At 39.0% G+C, this 15172-nt stretch overlaps 1 pseudogene; it reads right to left on the reverse strand.

The window, feature by feature from the left end:
* Positions 1-12399: 12399 nt before the first annotated feature.
* Positions 12400-13353, reverse strand: LOC125119108 (olfactory receptor 5A2-like; annotated as a pseudogene).
* Positions 13354-15172: the final 1819 nt, after the last annotated feature.

The raw sequence follows: 15172 nt of genomic DNA on the forward strand, positions 1-15172 counted from the left end.
CCCAGCTAGATATGGGCAGGAAGTTAGAAATCTGGAAAGGTTCCTACATGTTCTTTCCAGGAATTCCTCACAAAAGATCTTTGAATGGCAGAGACTATTTCAGAGGCATTATTGTACAAATGGACAGGGCAATGACAATGTAATTGAACAGGGGGCCAATAACATGACCACCACATCTTTTCACATAGATACAGGAAATGAACAGAAAAGCTGTAATGAATGCAGATGGTTTGCCAAGTAAGTGAGACAAACTGGAGAAGCATTTATCTTCTTTCAGGAGGATGAAATACATAGGTACGTACTGCTGACAGAGAAGGAAATCTCAGTCTTCAGATGGTAACCACTGCAAAGATTGTGTCCACGGATGCCTAAGAGATTAAATTTCCACAGTGAACCCTACTGTACACAGAGAACTATGTCAAACCAGTGATGCTGTTGTTAATCTCAGAGTACCTTGTGGTTGCCAAATCAATTTTCTCAACCACCCAGATTGTATCATTCCTAATTTGACCTTGCTTTTTCTTGCCTCTTTATCAGGGACGCCTCAGCTTCTTCTTCAGTTTTGAGTTAAATTTCTCTTGGAATAAAGTTTATCTTAGCACTCTTCCTTCAACTTTTCCTCACACCACATTTGACCCCATAGTCAACCATCCCTCCCCCAAACCATTTACCTCCATTCAACCCCACTCATCAAATGAAAAAGAGAAGGAAATGGAAAGAGAATATTAAAGAGTAGCCCCTTCAATATGATCCTTTAAGATAATTAATCAATAACACTTCCTGATATTTACTTAGTTGGCTTTTTAAAAGTTCAACATATCTGTAGGCCAGGAGACAAACCCTGAAGAGCTTGTTATCAAAGACAATATGGACACTTACTCTCAGAAAACCAAGTATTAATTTTTCTTAACTGGTGGTCCCTCCCTTCCTCTAGAATCTGACATAATAATCAATGCTGTATTCACTCAATTCAGGAATAATGCCCTCCACAGTCTTCTGTAAACAACTCAAAGTGAACATTTTATTTTTTAATTTTATTATTAAAGTATAGTTGATTTACAATGTTCTATCACTTTCACAGAAAAGTGACCCAGTCATACATAACATACATTCATTTTTCATACTATCTTCCATCTTGTCAAAGTGGACATTTTATTTTTTTTATTTTTTATTTTTTATTTATTTATTTATTTGTCTTTTTGCTATTTCTTTGGGCTGCTTCTGCGGCATATGGAAGTTCCCAGGCTAGGGGTCTAATCGGAGCTGTAGCTGCTGGCCTACACCAGAGCCACAGCAACGCGGGATCCGAGCTGCGTCTGCAACCTACACCACAGCTCACGTCAATGCTGGATCGTTAACCCACTGAGCAAGGGCAGGGATCAAACCAGCAACCTCATGGTTCCTAGTCGGATTCGTTGACCACTGCGCCACGACGGGAACTCCAAAGTGGACATTTTAAATGCAACAAATAGGATTTTATAAGCTCCTCAAAAATAATGCACAAGTTTTCCCCTTGGACCTGGGTTCTCTCATTTTAAACACTAATCAAGTGAGTCAGAGGAGTTTCTGTTCCCCACATTTCTAAAATGTATTGACACAGCCCACATTTCTAGGTCATCCCTCAACAGATTTGCCTTTCCAGAAGCACAAGCTGCCATAGACAAGGACCCCTTATAAAACTTAGGATTCAAGGACAATGATACTGAGCTATTTGTAAATCTTTGAAATCTTTCCTGGATCCTAGCCCATGGGCATTCCATATCAGAGCCCCTAGTGACTCACCTGATATTTCAGAGAAGATTTATTCTCCTGTGATGCTTTTGTGGTGTGCCCAGCTATTCAGGAATGCCCAAAATGTATTTCACCTTCTGACTTCTGAGATTATCCCCTCATCCATATCCTGAGATGAGCACATGGCCTCTTGTTAACAACTCACTCGGCCTCCTTCAGAAATGATCCAGCTATGGAAGAAGCGAGTCCTAAGTGCTTATGAGCTTTCTCCATCACAGGCAAGAGAGGACTTGGGGGCATGATCCACAACGAAGAAGGAGCAATTAAAACCATACAAGCTAGACATGCCCTATCTCCTGGGTAATAGAGGAAGACCAACTCTGTTAATTGGTCCCTTGCTTAGATTATAAGATCTCTCTTTGTGATGTTAATCTTTTGGGACATTTAATAGCTAGGTACCCTGGAAGAAACATGGGGCTTATCTAGAGATCATTTCCAACCTTGTTATCCATAAAATATGTCACTCAAGCATAGGAACAGTCTCATCAGAGACCTCTGCCTGGGAAAAACACCAGGAAATAGGGAACCTCCAGGAATGCTGAATCTGAATCTGCAGTAGAGGGAATCTAAACTATCTGCTGCCTTATTTTGAACCAGTTTTTTGGGGTTTTTGTTTTTCACTTTTAGATGGGACTCTATAGATGGATAATGTTCAGAAAGACCTTTTTATCCCTATTTAGGATAGGGGAGAAGAAACATAAACAGCTCTCCTCTTGTCTCCTATGGCTCCAGGTGTTTGGTTTAAATGAGTGAAAGAGAAGGAAAGGAGAACTAGAGAAAGAGAACAAAGAATGGTAGAGACAAGGAGGGAGAAGGGGGAACTGGGCAAAGTAGGTAGGAAACTTTGAAAAGATAAATAAACCAATATCCCCAAAACACACACTGAGAAAGAACTCTTCCACCTGCCTTCACACCACTTTGCTGTCTTCTCCCTCCTAATATGAGAAGTAACTCTTATAGCCAAGACAGCAAAGTGGACTAACCCCTTTTCCTTTGGCCCCCAAAGTCTGACTTTTTTTCCCTAAACACTACATGGGAAGGACATCTTAGGGGATACAAGAAGCTGAGCTATGTCTAATGTATGAGTTGTAATATATTAAAGATAAAGTCTGCGCACGCTCTGCAACATGTCTTTAATCCCTTGTTTTATGCACATCCAACCTTCTTTTTAAATTTTTCACTTAGCTGCATGGAATAGCTAATCAGTATTTTGAAATGCTATTCAAATGTTTTACTTAATTTTTTCTTCCTCATGTATGGGACCACTCCCTTCTTCCAAGCAGATAAGTGGCCAGCTTCTTGAGCCTCAGAGAAGGGGTGACAGGAAAAGAAATTTGAAGCAGAGCTGATGAGGTCAACAATATGAGTAAGTCTTCAGATGGCTTATAGACAGAGCCCAAGGGCAAAAATACATCCCTCGACTAAGTTTAGAGACACCAAGAACAGAGACGCCCTCACCAAAAGATGGTTAGAGCCTGCATTGGCAGGCAGAAACATAAGAGAATGTGATCACAGCGGTTCAGGTAAAGAGCCACTGGGCAGTGAGGGCTTGGGTTCTACAAAGTTTCTGTGACTATCACAGTCAAGGGTGGAAGTAGAAGAACAGTTCCTCTTCCCCAAGAGTGCTTATGAGTAGCATAGTCATCAGACCTAACAAATCTTGGTGATGGGGATAAATGAAATTCAGTAGCTGAATTTGTGATTTGACAGCTGGGGATCTAATGAAGCAATAGATATTTCAGGAGATATGAAGAAAGGTCACGGACCTGACCTCCCATTGCCTTGGCATCATTCAAACCCTCTAGAACTTATACACAAATGCAGGGAGAAAAATGACAGACCCTTGAATAGACCAATTTTTTCCCAGTAGTGAAATAAGGGGAGGCAAAGGAAAAATAGTTATGGAAAGATAATAAACATTATTTGTTGAATCCTTAAATTTGTGGATTGGTTATCAAAATGTTTTGAGTTCATTATAAATATTATTTTCCTCCATGTGCATTCTCATAGATCAACTGAATTTCTCTTAATGTATATAACTGTTTTTTTTTCACATGGTATATAAATTATTCCCAAATTTTCAATGAATGTTTTCTAATATAGTTATTCTGAAGCATTTCTAACAATCGGTGTGATAGGCAACCTTCAAAATGGTCCCCAGGGAGATCCCATTGTGGCTCAAAAGGGAATGAACCTACTATCCTTGGGTTGCAGGTTTGATCCTTGGCCTTGCTCAGTGGGTTAAGGATCTGACATTGTTGTGAGCTGTGGTGTAGGTGGCAGACAAGGCTCAGATCTTGTGTTGCTGTGGCTGCGGTGCAGGCCAGCAGCTACAGCTCTGATTTGGCCCACAGCCCAGGAACTTCAAATGCTGTGGGTGTGGCCCTAAAAAGCAAACCCCCCCAAAAAAAATGGTCCCCAATGATGTGTAGACTTATGTATGCCTATACCACTACTAAATTTAATAGGCCGACCCAGTAATCAAAAATACCATCAACTTGCCAGCTCTGTGAAAGATCTATTTTGAAAGTGGATCCTCCAGCCTCAATGTAGCTTCAGAAGACTAGAGCTCTGATTAACTACATGAATGCTACTTGGTGAAAGACCCTGAGCCAGAACCACACAGCCAATATTCCCCTGAATTCCTGACCCACAGAAACTGAATAAAATAAAAGTACCTCTTTTTGTTTGAAGCTATAAATTTCTGTAATTTTTTTTGCCTTTTTTAGGGCTGCACCTGCAGCATATGGAAGTTCCCAGGCTAGGGTTAAATCTGTGCTATAGCTGCCAGCCTAGAGCACAGCCAAGATGCATCTGTGAGCTACAGCAGCTTACAGCAATGTCAGATCCTTAACCCACTGAGCCAGGCCAGGGATTGAATCCACATCCTAATGGACACTTTATCGGGTTCTTAACCCTCTGAGCCACAACAGGGACTCCCAGATATTTTCTTTTTAAATTGAAGTAGAGTTTATTTATGATATTGTGTTAGTTTCTTGTGTATAGCAAAGTGATTCAGTTATACTTTTCAGATAATTTTCCATTATAAATGATTACAAGATGTTGAATATAGTTCCCCATGCTATACAGTAAATACTTATTGCTTATCCATTTTATGTATGGTAGTTCATATCTGCTAATCCCATACTCTAATTTATCCCCCCTTCCCCCTTTGGTAACCATAAATTTGTTTTCTATGTCCGTGAGTCTATTTCTGTTTTATATATACATTCATTGCATTATTTTTAGACTCTATATATAAATGATATTTTTGATATTTGTCTTTCTCTGACTTACTTTACTTAGTGTGATAATCTCTAGGCCGACCCTTGTTGCTCCAAATGGCAATATTTCATTGTTTTTTATGGCTGAGTAACATCCATCTTCTTTTTCTTCTTCTTCTTCTTCTTCTTCTCTTCTTCTTCTTCTTCTTCTTCTTCTTCTTCTTCTTCTTCTTCTTCTTCTTCTTCTTCTTCTTCCTCTTCTCTTCCTCTTCCTCTTCCTCTTCTTCTTCTTCTTCTTTGTTCTTCTTCTTCTCTTCCCATCTTTTCTCCTTTTTTTGTCTTGTCTTTTTGCTATTTCTTTGGGCCACTCCTGTGGCATGTGTAGGTTCCCTGGCTCGGGGTTGAATCAGAGCTGCCACTGGCCTACACCAGAGCCACAGCAACGCAGGATCCGAGCTGCATCTGCAAACTACACCACAGCTCACAGCAACACCGGATCATTAACCCAGTGAGCAAGGGCAGGGATCAAACCCACAACCTTATGGTTCCTAGTCGGATTCGTTAACCACTGTGCCATGGCGGGAACTCCCACTCCCCATCTTCTTAAACCAAGCATCTGTTAATGGGCAGTTGGGTTGTTTCCATGTCTTGGCTATTGTAAACAGTGCTGCTATGAACATTGTGGTGCATGTATCTTTTCAAATTAAAGTTTTCATCTTGTCTAGTTTTCATCCCTAGAATGGGATTGCCAGATCATATGGTAGTTCTAATTTTATGTTTTTAAGGAACTTTCATGGCTTTCCATAGCAGGTGCACCAGTTTAAAGCCCCCCTAACAGTGTAAGAGAGTTCCCTTTTCTCCACACATTCTCCAGCATTTATTATTTGCAGACATTTGATGATAGCCATTCTAACTAGTGTGAGATGATACTTCATTGTGGGTTTGATTTGCATGTTGGATATTTTCTAATTGTCTTAAACTGATCAGGGTTCAACCTTGAAACCCATAGTTGAAACTAATTCTACTCAAGCAATGATGCCAGAGGACAGAAAATATTATTTTTCCCTTCAAACAGATATTTTCCCTTTCATGGTGAGTTACATCTAATTGTTAAGTGTTAAATAAAATTAAATCAAGTAAATAAAGAAGGGCTAGGGTCTTTATCAAAGCTTTTATACTAGCTAAAGCAGGAAAATCTCATGTTGAAAAACTACTAGGGATGGCATGTATGATGAAAAACAATTCCAGGACCTTCAGAGGTCTGAAAGCCACTGACACCAAGAGTGTTCATGAAAGAAGAAATACCTGCTTTGCCTTCTAGAATAAAGAGGGACTGCGGGGGGGGGGAGGAGTGTCACCCAGACAGTGCAGAAAATACAGCAAATTATAGGAGTTCCCATTGTGGCTCAGCAGGTTACAAACCAGGCTATTATCCTTGTGGATACAGGTTTGATCCCTGGCCTTGCCCAGTGGGTTAAGGATCCAAGGTTGCTGTGAGCTGTGTTGTAGGTGGCTTGGATCCTGAGTTGTTATGGCTGTGGTGTAGGCCAGCAGCTGCAGCTCTGATTGGCCCCCTAGCCTAGGAACTTCCATATGTTTCAGGTACAGCCCTAAAAAGAAAAAGAAATACAGCAAATTATAATAGCATGTGTCACAGGATGCATGAAATAAGTTAATGAATGAATACTTATTGGACTGGAAGTTGTGTAGAGATACAGGACTTCTTTTTTTTTTCTTTTTCTTTTTTGTCTTTTTAAGGCTGCACCTGTGGCATATGGAGACTCCCAGGCTAGGGGTCGAATCAGAGCTGAAGCTGCTGGCCTACACCACAGCTACAGCAATGTCAGATCTGAACTGCATTTGTGATCTATACCACAGCGCAGAGAAATGCCAGATCCTTAACCCACTGAGCAAGGCCAAGGATTGAACCTGAGTGCTCATGGATACTAGTCCGATTCGTTTCTACTGAGCCATGATGGGATCTCCTGAACACACCTCTTCTTGATTAGGCTCATGGACACCACCCAGCTGCATCTTAACTCCAGATTGAGTCTTATTCCCAATTATGTTCTAGTCTTGGGTTCAAATTGAGGAGTAAGATGATCCCTGTCAGGCTACTTCCTTAGCTCATAGTTGTTGGAAAATGAACTATGAGTTTCACTGCATGTCTGACACAAGGACTTCCTCCTTCTGGTCCATATAGATCAGTTTTGCTCCTTAAGGATTCTTAAAATGAAAACAACCCAGCTTCTTTTTGCATAAGGAAAATATTTATTAGAATAACAAAAACATGCCACACAATGTCAACATGATACTCATACATGCCAGTTTTTCTGTTTATGTTGGTGTGTAAATCCAATCTGATATCATGAGTCTATTTCAGAAGTTTACTTTGAGAATGATGAGATGTCTTTTCTTTCATGAGGTCTCCCTGGGTCCAGGTGCCTGTTTATTTTCTAGAGTGTGGTTCCACCAAAGTATGTGGTTCCTCTGCCTTCCAACCAAAATGGTGCCAGCCTTCTGGCCTGGCAACACTGATGAAGAGACTGCCACAACCACATTATCAGTTCCAAAACATGATGGCATCAGCTATGGCTATTTCTTTACTTGTGGAAAAGGAACTCTCATCTTGACCACAACCATAAGCAGTATTGGACATAGGAGATTTTGGGCCAGCATTAGAAAGGGAGACAGAAGCATGAAGAGTGAGAGTGGAACAAAAGCAGCAAAGTTTTGATATAAGCAGTTGGTTTTTCTTCCCCATGATCAGAAGATGTTACAGACAAGGAAACACCAAGAATTCAGAGAAGCTAGTCCTAGATCAAGCTGATGGGAGAATGCTGGGATTCATGGTTTGTCTCCTTCCATGCAAAACATTCAGACTCTCCCTGCTCATGTGTTGGTTGGGTTGCTCCAATTCAGTTATCTGGACACAGGAGAGTGAAATGCAAATGTTTCCTTACTCATGTGGATCATCACAGAAGAGGCAACTCTAGGTTTGCCTAGATTTAAGACTGGAAACGTGAGACTATTAACCTTTAGAAAAAGGCTTAAAATTGCATCAGAGCTTGTTTAATGTATCAGTCACTAATTGGTAAGTGTGTGTGTGTGTGTGTGTGTGTGTGTGTGTGTGTGTGTGTGTAATCATACATATCTACAAAAGACTGGGGGAATGTCGATGGCCCATATGGACAATAACTGAGTTTCTGTAAACACTAAAATAAAAGCACAAAATGAGATCATAAGAGATAGTTAAAATGTTAAAAGAGGCCATTTAGAGACCAAATATATCTTAGACCAGAAGAAGGGAAAGCTGTCTGTTAACCTGTAAATAACATATTGATTAAAAGGGGAAATGGTCACTTTGAAGAGAGGAAAATGAGTGCCTGGGGAGAAAACTTAGTAGTGTCCTGGCCCAGAGCATCAGCCTGCCTGGACCCTGTAGCCAGGCCCATCTGGCACAGGTATACATTATCCACTTTGCTTTGATTCCTTTCTCTCCAAATAGACTTTTTATTGAAATTTGCCTTTCCATGTGGTTTCTTCAATGAGACAAAGTATTGTGCCACTGGCATAAGCACAAGCTTGGAGGCTCGGTTCTTCGCTGAAAATTAAAAATGACATTCTGGTTTATGCAACCAGATCTTCTGAATTTGGTTAACTTCAGTCCATCTGGAAAAGATTCTCAGACATGGCAAAATGAGCACCACACCCTGGATGGCCATTATTTTACTAAGATGAATTCATCTCCAAGCTGGCCTAGCTGACCACTGGAAGCAGCTATAACTCGTCCTGTTTCAAATAGGTGTAAAATACCTGATCCTTTAGTGCCAAAAACATTCTGTTTGATGTATGTCTGTGTATATGCCTCCATAATAAATGCACTTGTTTGGGAAGTTTCATTCAATGTGTGGTTTACTATAAACTCCAGATCATTTTACCTTTATTCAGGCTTTGTGCCAGTCTCCATTTTAAACACTAGATTTCATCATTAATGAATGAGCATTACTTTCTCCTGGGTAGTTGGGCAAACTGCAAAAGCACCTTATATCTTCTCAATGAAAAGAGAAAATTTCCAGTACTAGCCAACATACATGCAGCCAGACAAAAGAGATTTGTATAAAGACATTATAGTAAGAATCTTTGTTCATGAAAAAAAAATAGAAATGATAATAAACCAGTGACCACTCCAGATAAATCCAAAGCATAAGGCTTATTTTTTTCCCAATGGCTTCTGGCATAAGGAGAATTTTTTTTGGGGGGGGTCTCTTTGGGGCCACACCTGCAGCATATGGAAGTTCCCAGGCTAGGGGTCAAATCAGAGCTGTAGCCGCAGGCCACACCCACAGCAACATGAGATCCAAGCCACATCTGTGACCTACACCACAGCTCATGGCACCCCTGGATCCTTAACCCACTGAGCAAGGCCATGGATCGAACCTGCATCCTCATGGATACTAGTTGGGCTCATTATCACTGAGCCACCATGGGAACTCCTGGCATGAGGAGAATTTAAGATAAACTACTAAAGGTAAGATGAAGGATAGGAGTTCAGTGAACTGAAGTACATATGAGGAAAGATGGAGGAAAATGGGAAGAAGGAAAAAGGAAAGTGTTCAAGGAGCTGACAGAGTTGGCACTGTAGCAACATTTTCCACTTGTGGGGATATCTATGAACTTGAGTTATTTCTATTTCCCTAAGGACTGCTGCCTGCACACAAAAGAAGTAGCAAAGGTGAGATGTTGTAGACTTACACTTTTACTGAGACTATTTTGCCCCAATTGAGTAGATATTATAAAGCTATTTACCTTGTCTGTTTTTAGCACATTAACCTGGATTTCTCCTGATTTAGACAAAGTTGACTGAAAGTATCAATGAATTGGATAATATTATGAGCTAACATTTATTATTACCCCATGCATATGGCACTAGGCTAAGCCCTTTTCATGCATAGTCTCAATTGTTGCACCATTTCTATGAGGTAGATACAATTATTATTCTCATTTTACATGTGAGAAAAATGGAGCTTGTAAATAACTGGCATAAGGCCACTTACAAAATGGCAAAGATGAGTTTAATAATTGCAGATCTAATCACTTAAAAACACTTTAAAAATATTCTTAACTAGTCTTTGCTGGAGTCTCCAGCAGACTCACTTTCCAATGCAGCAAAGCCATTACAAAGATCACATTTCTACCAAACTAAGGAAATATCTCCTATTATTTGGCTTAGATAGTGATAAATCATTACAGTATAATAATAGTAATATCACCCCTTGAGCATTTGCTATACACCAGGCACTATTATTAGAGTTCACATATGCTGACATTTAATTATTTACAATAAGCCTATAGGGTAATTACTATTATTATCTCTGTTTTACAGAAGAGAAACTAAGGCACACAGGGCCCAAGTATCTTGCTCAAGGACACATAGGTAGGTACTTACTCATTTATGACCTATCCAAAATAAGCCACAGGTGAAAAATTTATTCCAGTTCTTTACTGCCAGTTCAAGGAACAAATAAGTTTTGAGAAAATATGGAGGAGAAAATCACTCTCTTCAATTCTTGGCTAAATTCTCTTCTAGAGCATATCAAAAAATTGGTAAGAAAAAAAGAGAGGAAGGAAGGAAGGAAAGAAAGAAGAAGAAGAAGAAGAAGGAAGGAAGACAGAAGAAGAGAAATGAAAGAAGAAAGAAAGGAAAAGAAAGAAAGAAAAAGAAGAAAGAAAGAAGAAGAAAGAAAGAAAGAAAGAAAGAAAGAAAAGAAAAAGAAAGAAAGAAAAGAAGAAAAAAGAGAAAAAGAAAAGAAAGAAAGAAAGAAAGAAAGAAAAGAAAGAAAAAGAAAGAAAGAGAAAGAAAAGAAAAAAGAAGAAAGAAAGAGAAGAAAGAAAGAAAAGAAAAGAAAGAAAGAAAGAAAAGAGAAGAAAGAAAGAAAGAAAGAAAGAAAAAAAGAAAAGAAAGAAAAGAAAAAAGAAAGAAGAAAGAAAGAAGAAAGAAAGAAAAGAAAGAGAAAGAAAGAAAAAGTAAGAAAGAAAGAAGAAAGAAAAAAAGATTTCACCACAGATGAAGGTAAGCACCTCCTCCAAAGATTCCTAAGAATCTTGGAGTGTTGATTAGAAAACTGTTACTTTGGACTTAAAAGACAATTCCTTGGTTTTGTTCAAATCACCTCTGTGACTATGTTTTGTATAATTGATTGAATTAGCCATAAATTGTCCCATTTGTTCAGTCATTAAGATCCTATTGGAAGTTTTTAATCTCTCTCCTGCCTTAAACATCTGAAGAGTCAGTACTATATCCCCATCAATCATGGTGGTGTGTAATAGCCACAATTCTCAAATAAGGCAGGGTGTCTGCCTTGAGGTGCTCATGTGTTCTAACTTGTTTAACCTCATAAGAAGGAAAGGCAACCCCACCTCAGATTATAATGCTGTATATTCCTAACCTACCCTAAGAATCTCCACTCTGTCACTTATGTGTGGAATCTAATATATGGCACAAATGAACCTCTCTACAAAAAGGAAACAAACTCATGGACATGGAGAACAGATTTGTATTTGTCAAGGGGAAGGGGGAGACAGTGGGATGGACTGGGAGTTTGGGGTTGGTAGACGCAAAGTATTGCATTTGGAATGGATAAGCAATGTGAGCTTGATGTATAGCACAGGGAACTATATCCAATCATGTGATGGAACATGATGGAAGATAATATGAGAAAAAGAATGTGTATATATAGGTATAATTAGGTCACTTTTCTGTACATCAGAAATTGACAGGACATTGTAACTCAACTATGATTAAAATGTTTTAAATAATAAAAATTTAAAAAAACTTAATTCTCTACCCTGAATGCTGGACTAACATTTTTCCAATATTTTGCTTCTAGAGACACAAAGTCTTTTTTTTTCCTTTTTTCATTTTAGATTTACACACATCCATTCTTTTTCAGATTCTTTTCCCACACAGACCATCACAGAATATTGGATAGAGTTCCCTGTGCTGCACAGCAGGTCCTTGTTGGCCAATCTTTCCATATACCTCAGTATGCATATGCTAATCCCAAACCCCCAGCCCATCCCTCCCCACCAGACACAAACTCTTACTGTGATGTTCCAGGTGTTCAGTCTCTGCCATGGTGAAGTTTTCTGCTCAACTGAACATTTATAATCTCAAATATACACAATGCTATTCATTCTAGAAACTAATAATGGCCAAATTGTTTTCTAATAACCAACAGAAAATGGTTAGAGGAATATTGAAAGAGGAAAGAAAAAAATGCTTATCTGCACAAATCATCATGCAAATAAACTAGTCCAAACATACATGAAAGTCTGAACAAGTGACCCAATGGACAGCTTTATTGTAAACATTATGTCAGGGTCAGAAAAATCAATGCCCAAGAGAAAGTACATAACCCCTTTCCATGACTGTCCTCATGGCATTTTTTATCGCCTTATTTCTAAGACTGTAAATGATGGGATTCAACATAGGGATCACCAGAGCATAGAATACAGACACCTCCTTGTTTCAGTCCAGGGAGTAGCTGGAACTAGGTCGCATGTACATGAAGAGACCAGAATCGTAGAAGAGGGTTATAGCTGTCAGATGGCAGGTACAGGTACTGAAGCCCTTGCTCCTACATTTGGCTGAGCTGATATTCAGGACAGTAGCAACAATGTAGCCATAAGAGAGGAGGATCACAAGGGCAGATACCACTCCAACAAGAACAGCTACAAGGAAGTTCACCACCTGCGTGATGAAGGTATCTGAGCAGGGCAGAACTAGGATGGGACAAAGGTCACAGAAGAAGTGGCTGATCTTATTGGGCCCACAGAAATCATGCCGATAGATTAAGTATGTTTCAAAGAATGTAGGAATCTGCCCACATAGGCCCCAGCCACCATCTTTAAACAAAGCATAATGGATACGAGGGCTGTGTAGAGCAATGGGTTGCAAGCTGCAGCATGCCAGTCATATGCCATGGCCTCCAAAAGAAAGCCCTCAGCCCAGCTCCACGGAAGAAAAAGTACTGCATGGCACAGTCAACAAAGGAAATGGTTTTCTGCTCTGTGATGATGTCAGAGAGCATTGGGGGGGGGCTGTGGAGGACACATAGCCAATATCTAAGAAGGACAAGCTACTGAGAAAGAAGTACATGAGCGTGTGTAGGTGGGAGTCCATCCTGATGAGGGCAATGAGGCTCAGGTTCCAGGCTAGGGTCCGGAGGTAAATCCCCAGAAATAACACTAAAAGGAAAACCTTCATTTGTGGATGATCTGAAAATCCCAGGAGGATGAATTTTGTCACAATTGTGTCATTACTTCCTCCAGCCATAGACCTGCTTCCTGCATAAAGGAAAGAAGAAATCTTGTGATCAGAGTTTGTTATTCTATGAGTGCTTATTTCCTAGAAGGTCATACAGTTAACACCAAGTTTAGCCACCTGCTAGGCAGTCTACTCAAAGGAATTCAGCCTCTGATAATCTCTTGACACTATTTAAAATCTGCACACTGCATAACTTGTTCCCTAGAAGAGAATCAGTCTCATAAAGAAGAGGTTGGGAGTCAGTAATCTGAATTTTCCCCACAGCTCCATTCCTAACTCCCCAGAGGACTGTAAAAAAGTCCCTTCATCTCTTTGGATCCTCATTTTCTCAATTGAAAAATGGGAAAGTTGAATCAGATGAGTCTCAATGTTCCTTTGGACTTTGGGTTTCTTATAGCTTTTTAGATCTCTTAACTTCAAAATACAAATGCAGAGTTCCCATTGTGGCACAGGGGAAATGAATCTGATTGGTATCCATGAGGATGCAGGTTCAATCCCTGGCCTCACTCAGTGGGTCAGGGATCTGGCATTACCATGAGCTGTGGTATAGTTCACAGATGTGCCTTGGATCTGACATTGCTGTTGCTGTGGCATAAGCTTGCAGCTGCAGGTCCAATTTGACCCCTGACTGGGAACTTCCATATGCCACAGGTGCAGCCATAAAAAGGAAAAAAACAGAAACAAAAAAATTTTTAAAACCCAAATTTACAATAAATTTAGGAATTTCTTCCTATATTTTATATACTTTAGTGTAAGAATCAAAAAAGAAACTAAATACAACAGGCTATAATATTTTACATATTCCATTTTGAGGAAGAAAATTCAATCCATAATAAAAACAACCCATTATTTTAGGTAGTAAAACTAGAGGGAAAAAATATATATGCAGTATGTATACATATATATTATATACCTGCACATGCATTCTTAGAATTTTTCTAATTATATAATGTTTTTGTAAAAGTCACTGTATAAAATGCATAAAAAGATTAAAACTGGGACTAACCATGTTCATTGCAGCATTATTCACAATAGTAAAGATATGGAAACAACCTAAATGTCCACTGAAGGATGAATGGATAAAGAAAACTTGAAATGAATAGATAGATAAATAGAAGGATAGATAGATAGTAGATAGATGATAGATAGATAGATAGATAGATAGATAGATAGATAGATAGATAGATAGATGATAGATAGATAGATAGATAGATAGATAGATAGATAGATAGATAGATAATAGATAATAGATAGATACTGGAATATTATTCAGCCATAAAACAAAAAAAAATCTTGTCATTTGCAAGAATATGGATGAACATGGAGGGCTATGCAAAGTAAAATAAGCCAGACACAGAAGAATAAATTATGCATGATCTCACCGATACATGGAATCTTAAAAGTCAAACTTTAAAAAGTAGAGAGTATCTACTCCCTGGTGTTTTCGTAACATGTTGTTTAGTCTCCATGTAGTAGGTTTTTCTCACTTCTTTTCCAGTGATTGATTTCTAGTTTCATGCCATTGTGGTCAGAGAAGATACTTGAAATACTTTCTATACTCTTAAATTTGTTGAGGTTAGCATTGCTTTAGAGTAGGAAAAAAATATATAAATAAACGATTATTTTTAAAAAGTAGAGAGTAAAATGGTGGTTGCCAGGGTTTGGGATGGGGTGGAGCAAATGGGGAAATATTGGTCAAAAAGTACAAAGCTTCAGCTACTCTGGTAGAACAAGTTCTGGAGAATCCAATGACAACCTTGGTGACAAGAGTTAACATCACTGTATACTTGAAAGTTGTCTAACAAGATAGATTTTTTTTGTCTATTCT

Source organism: Phacochoerus africanus, unplaced genomic scaffold (genome assembly GCF_016906955.1).
Source record: "Phacochoerus africanus isolate WHEZ1 unplaced genomic scaffold, ROS_Pafr_v1 Scaffold_14, whole genome shotgun sequence".
NCBI lineage: Eukaryota > Metazoa > Chordata > Mammalia > Artiodactyla > Suidae > Phacochoerus > Phacochoerus africanus.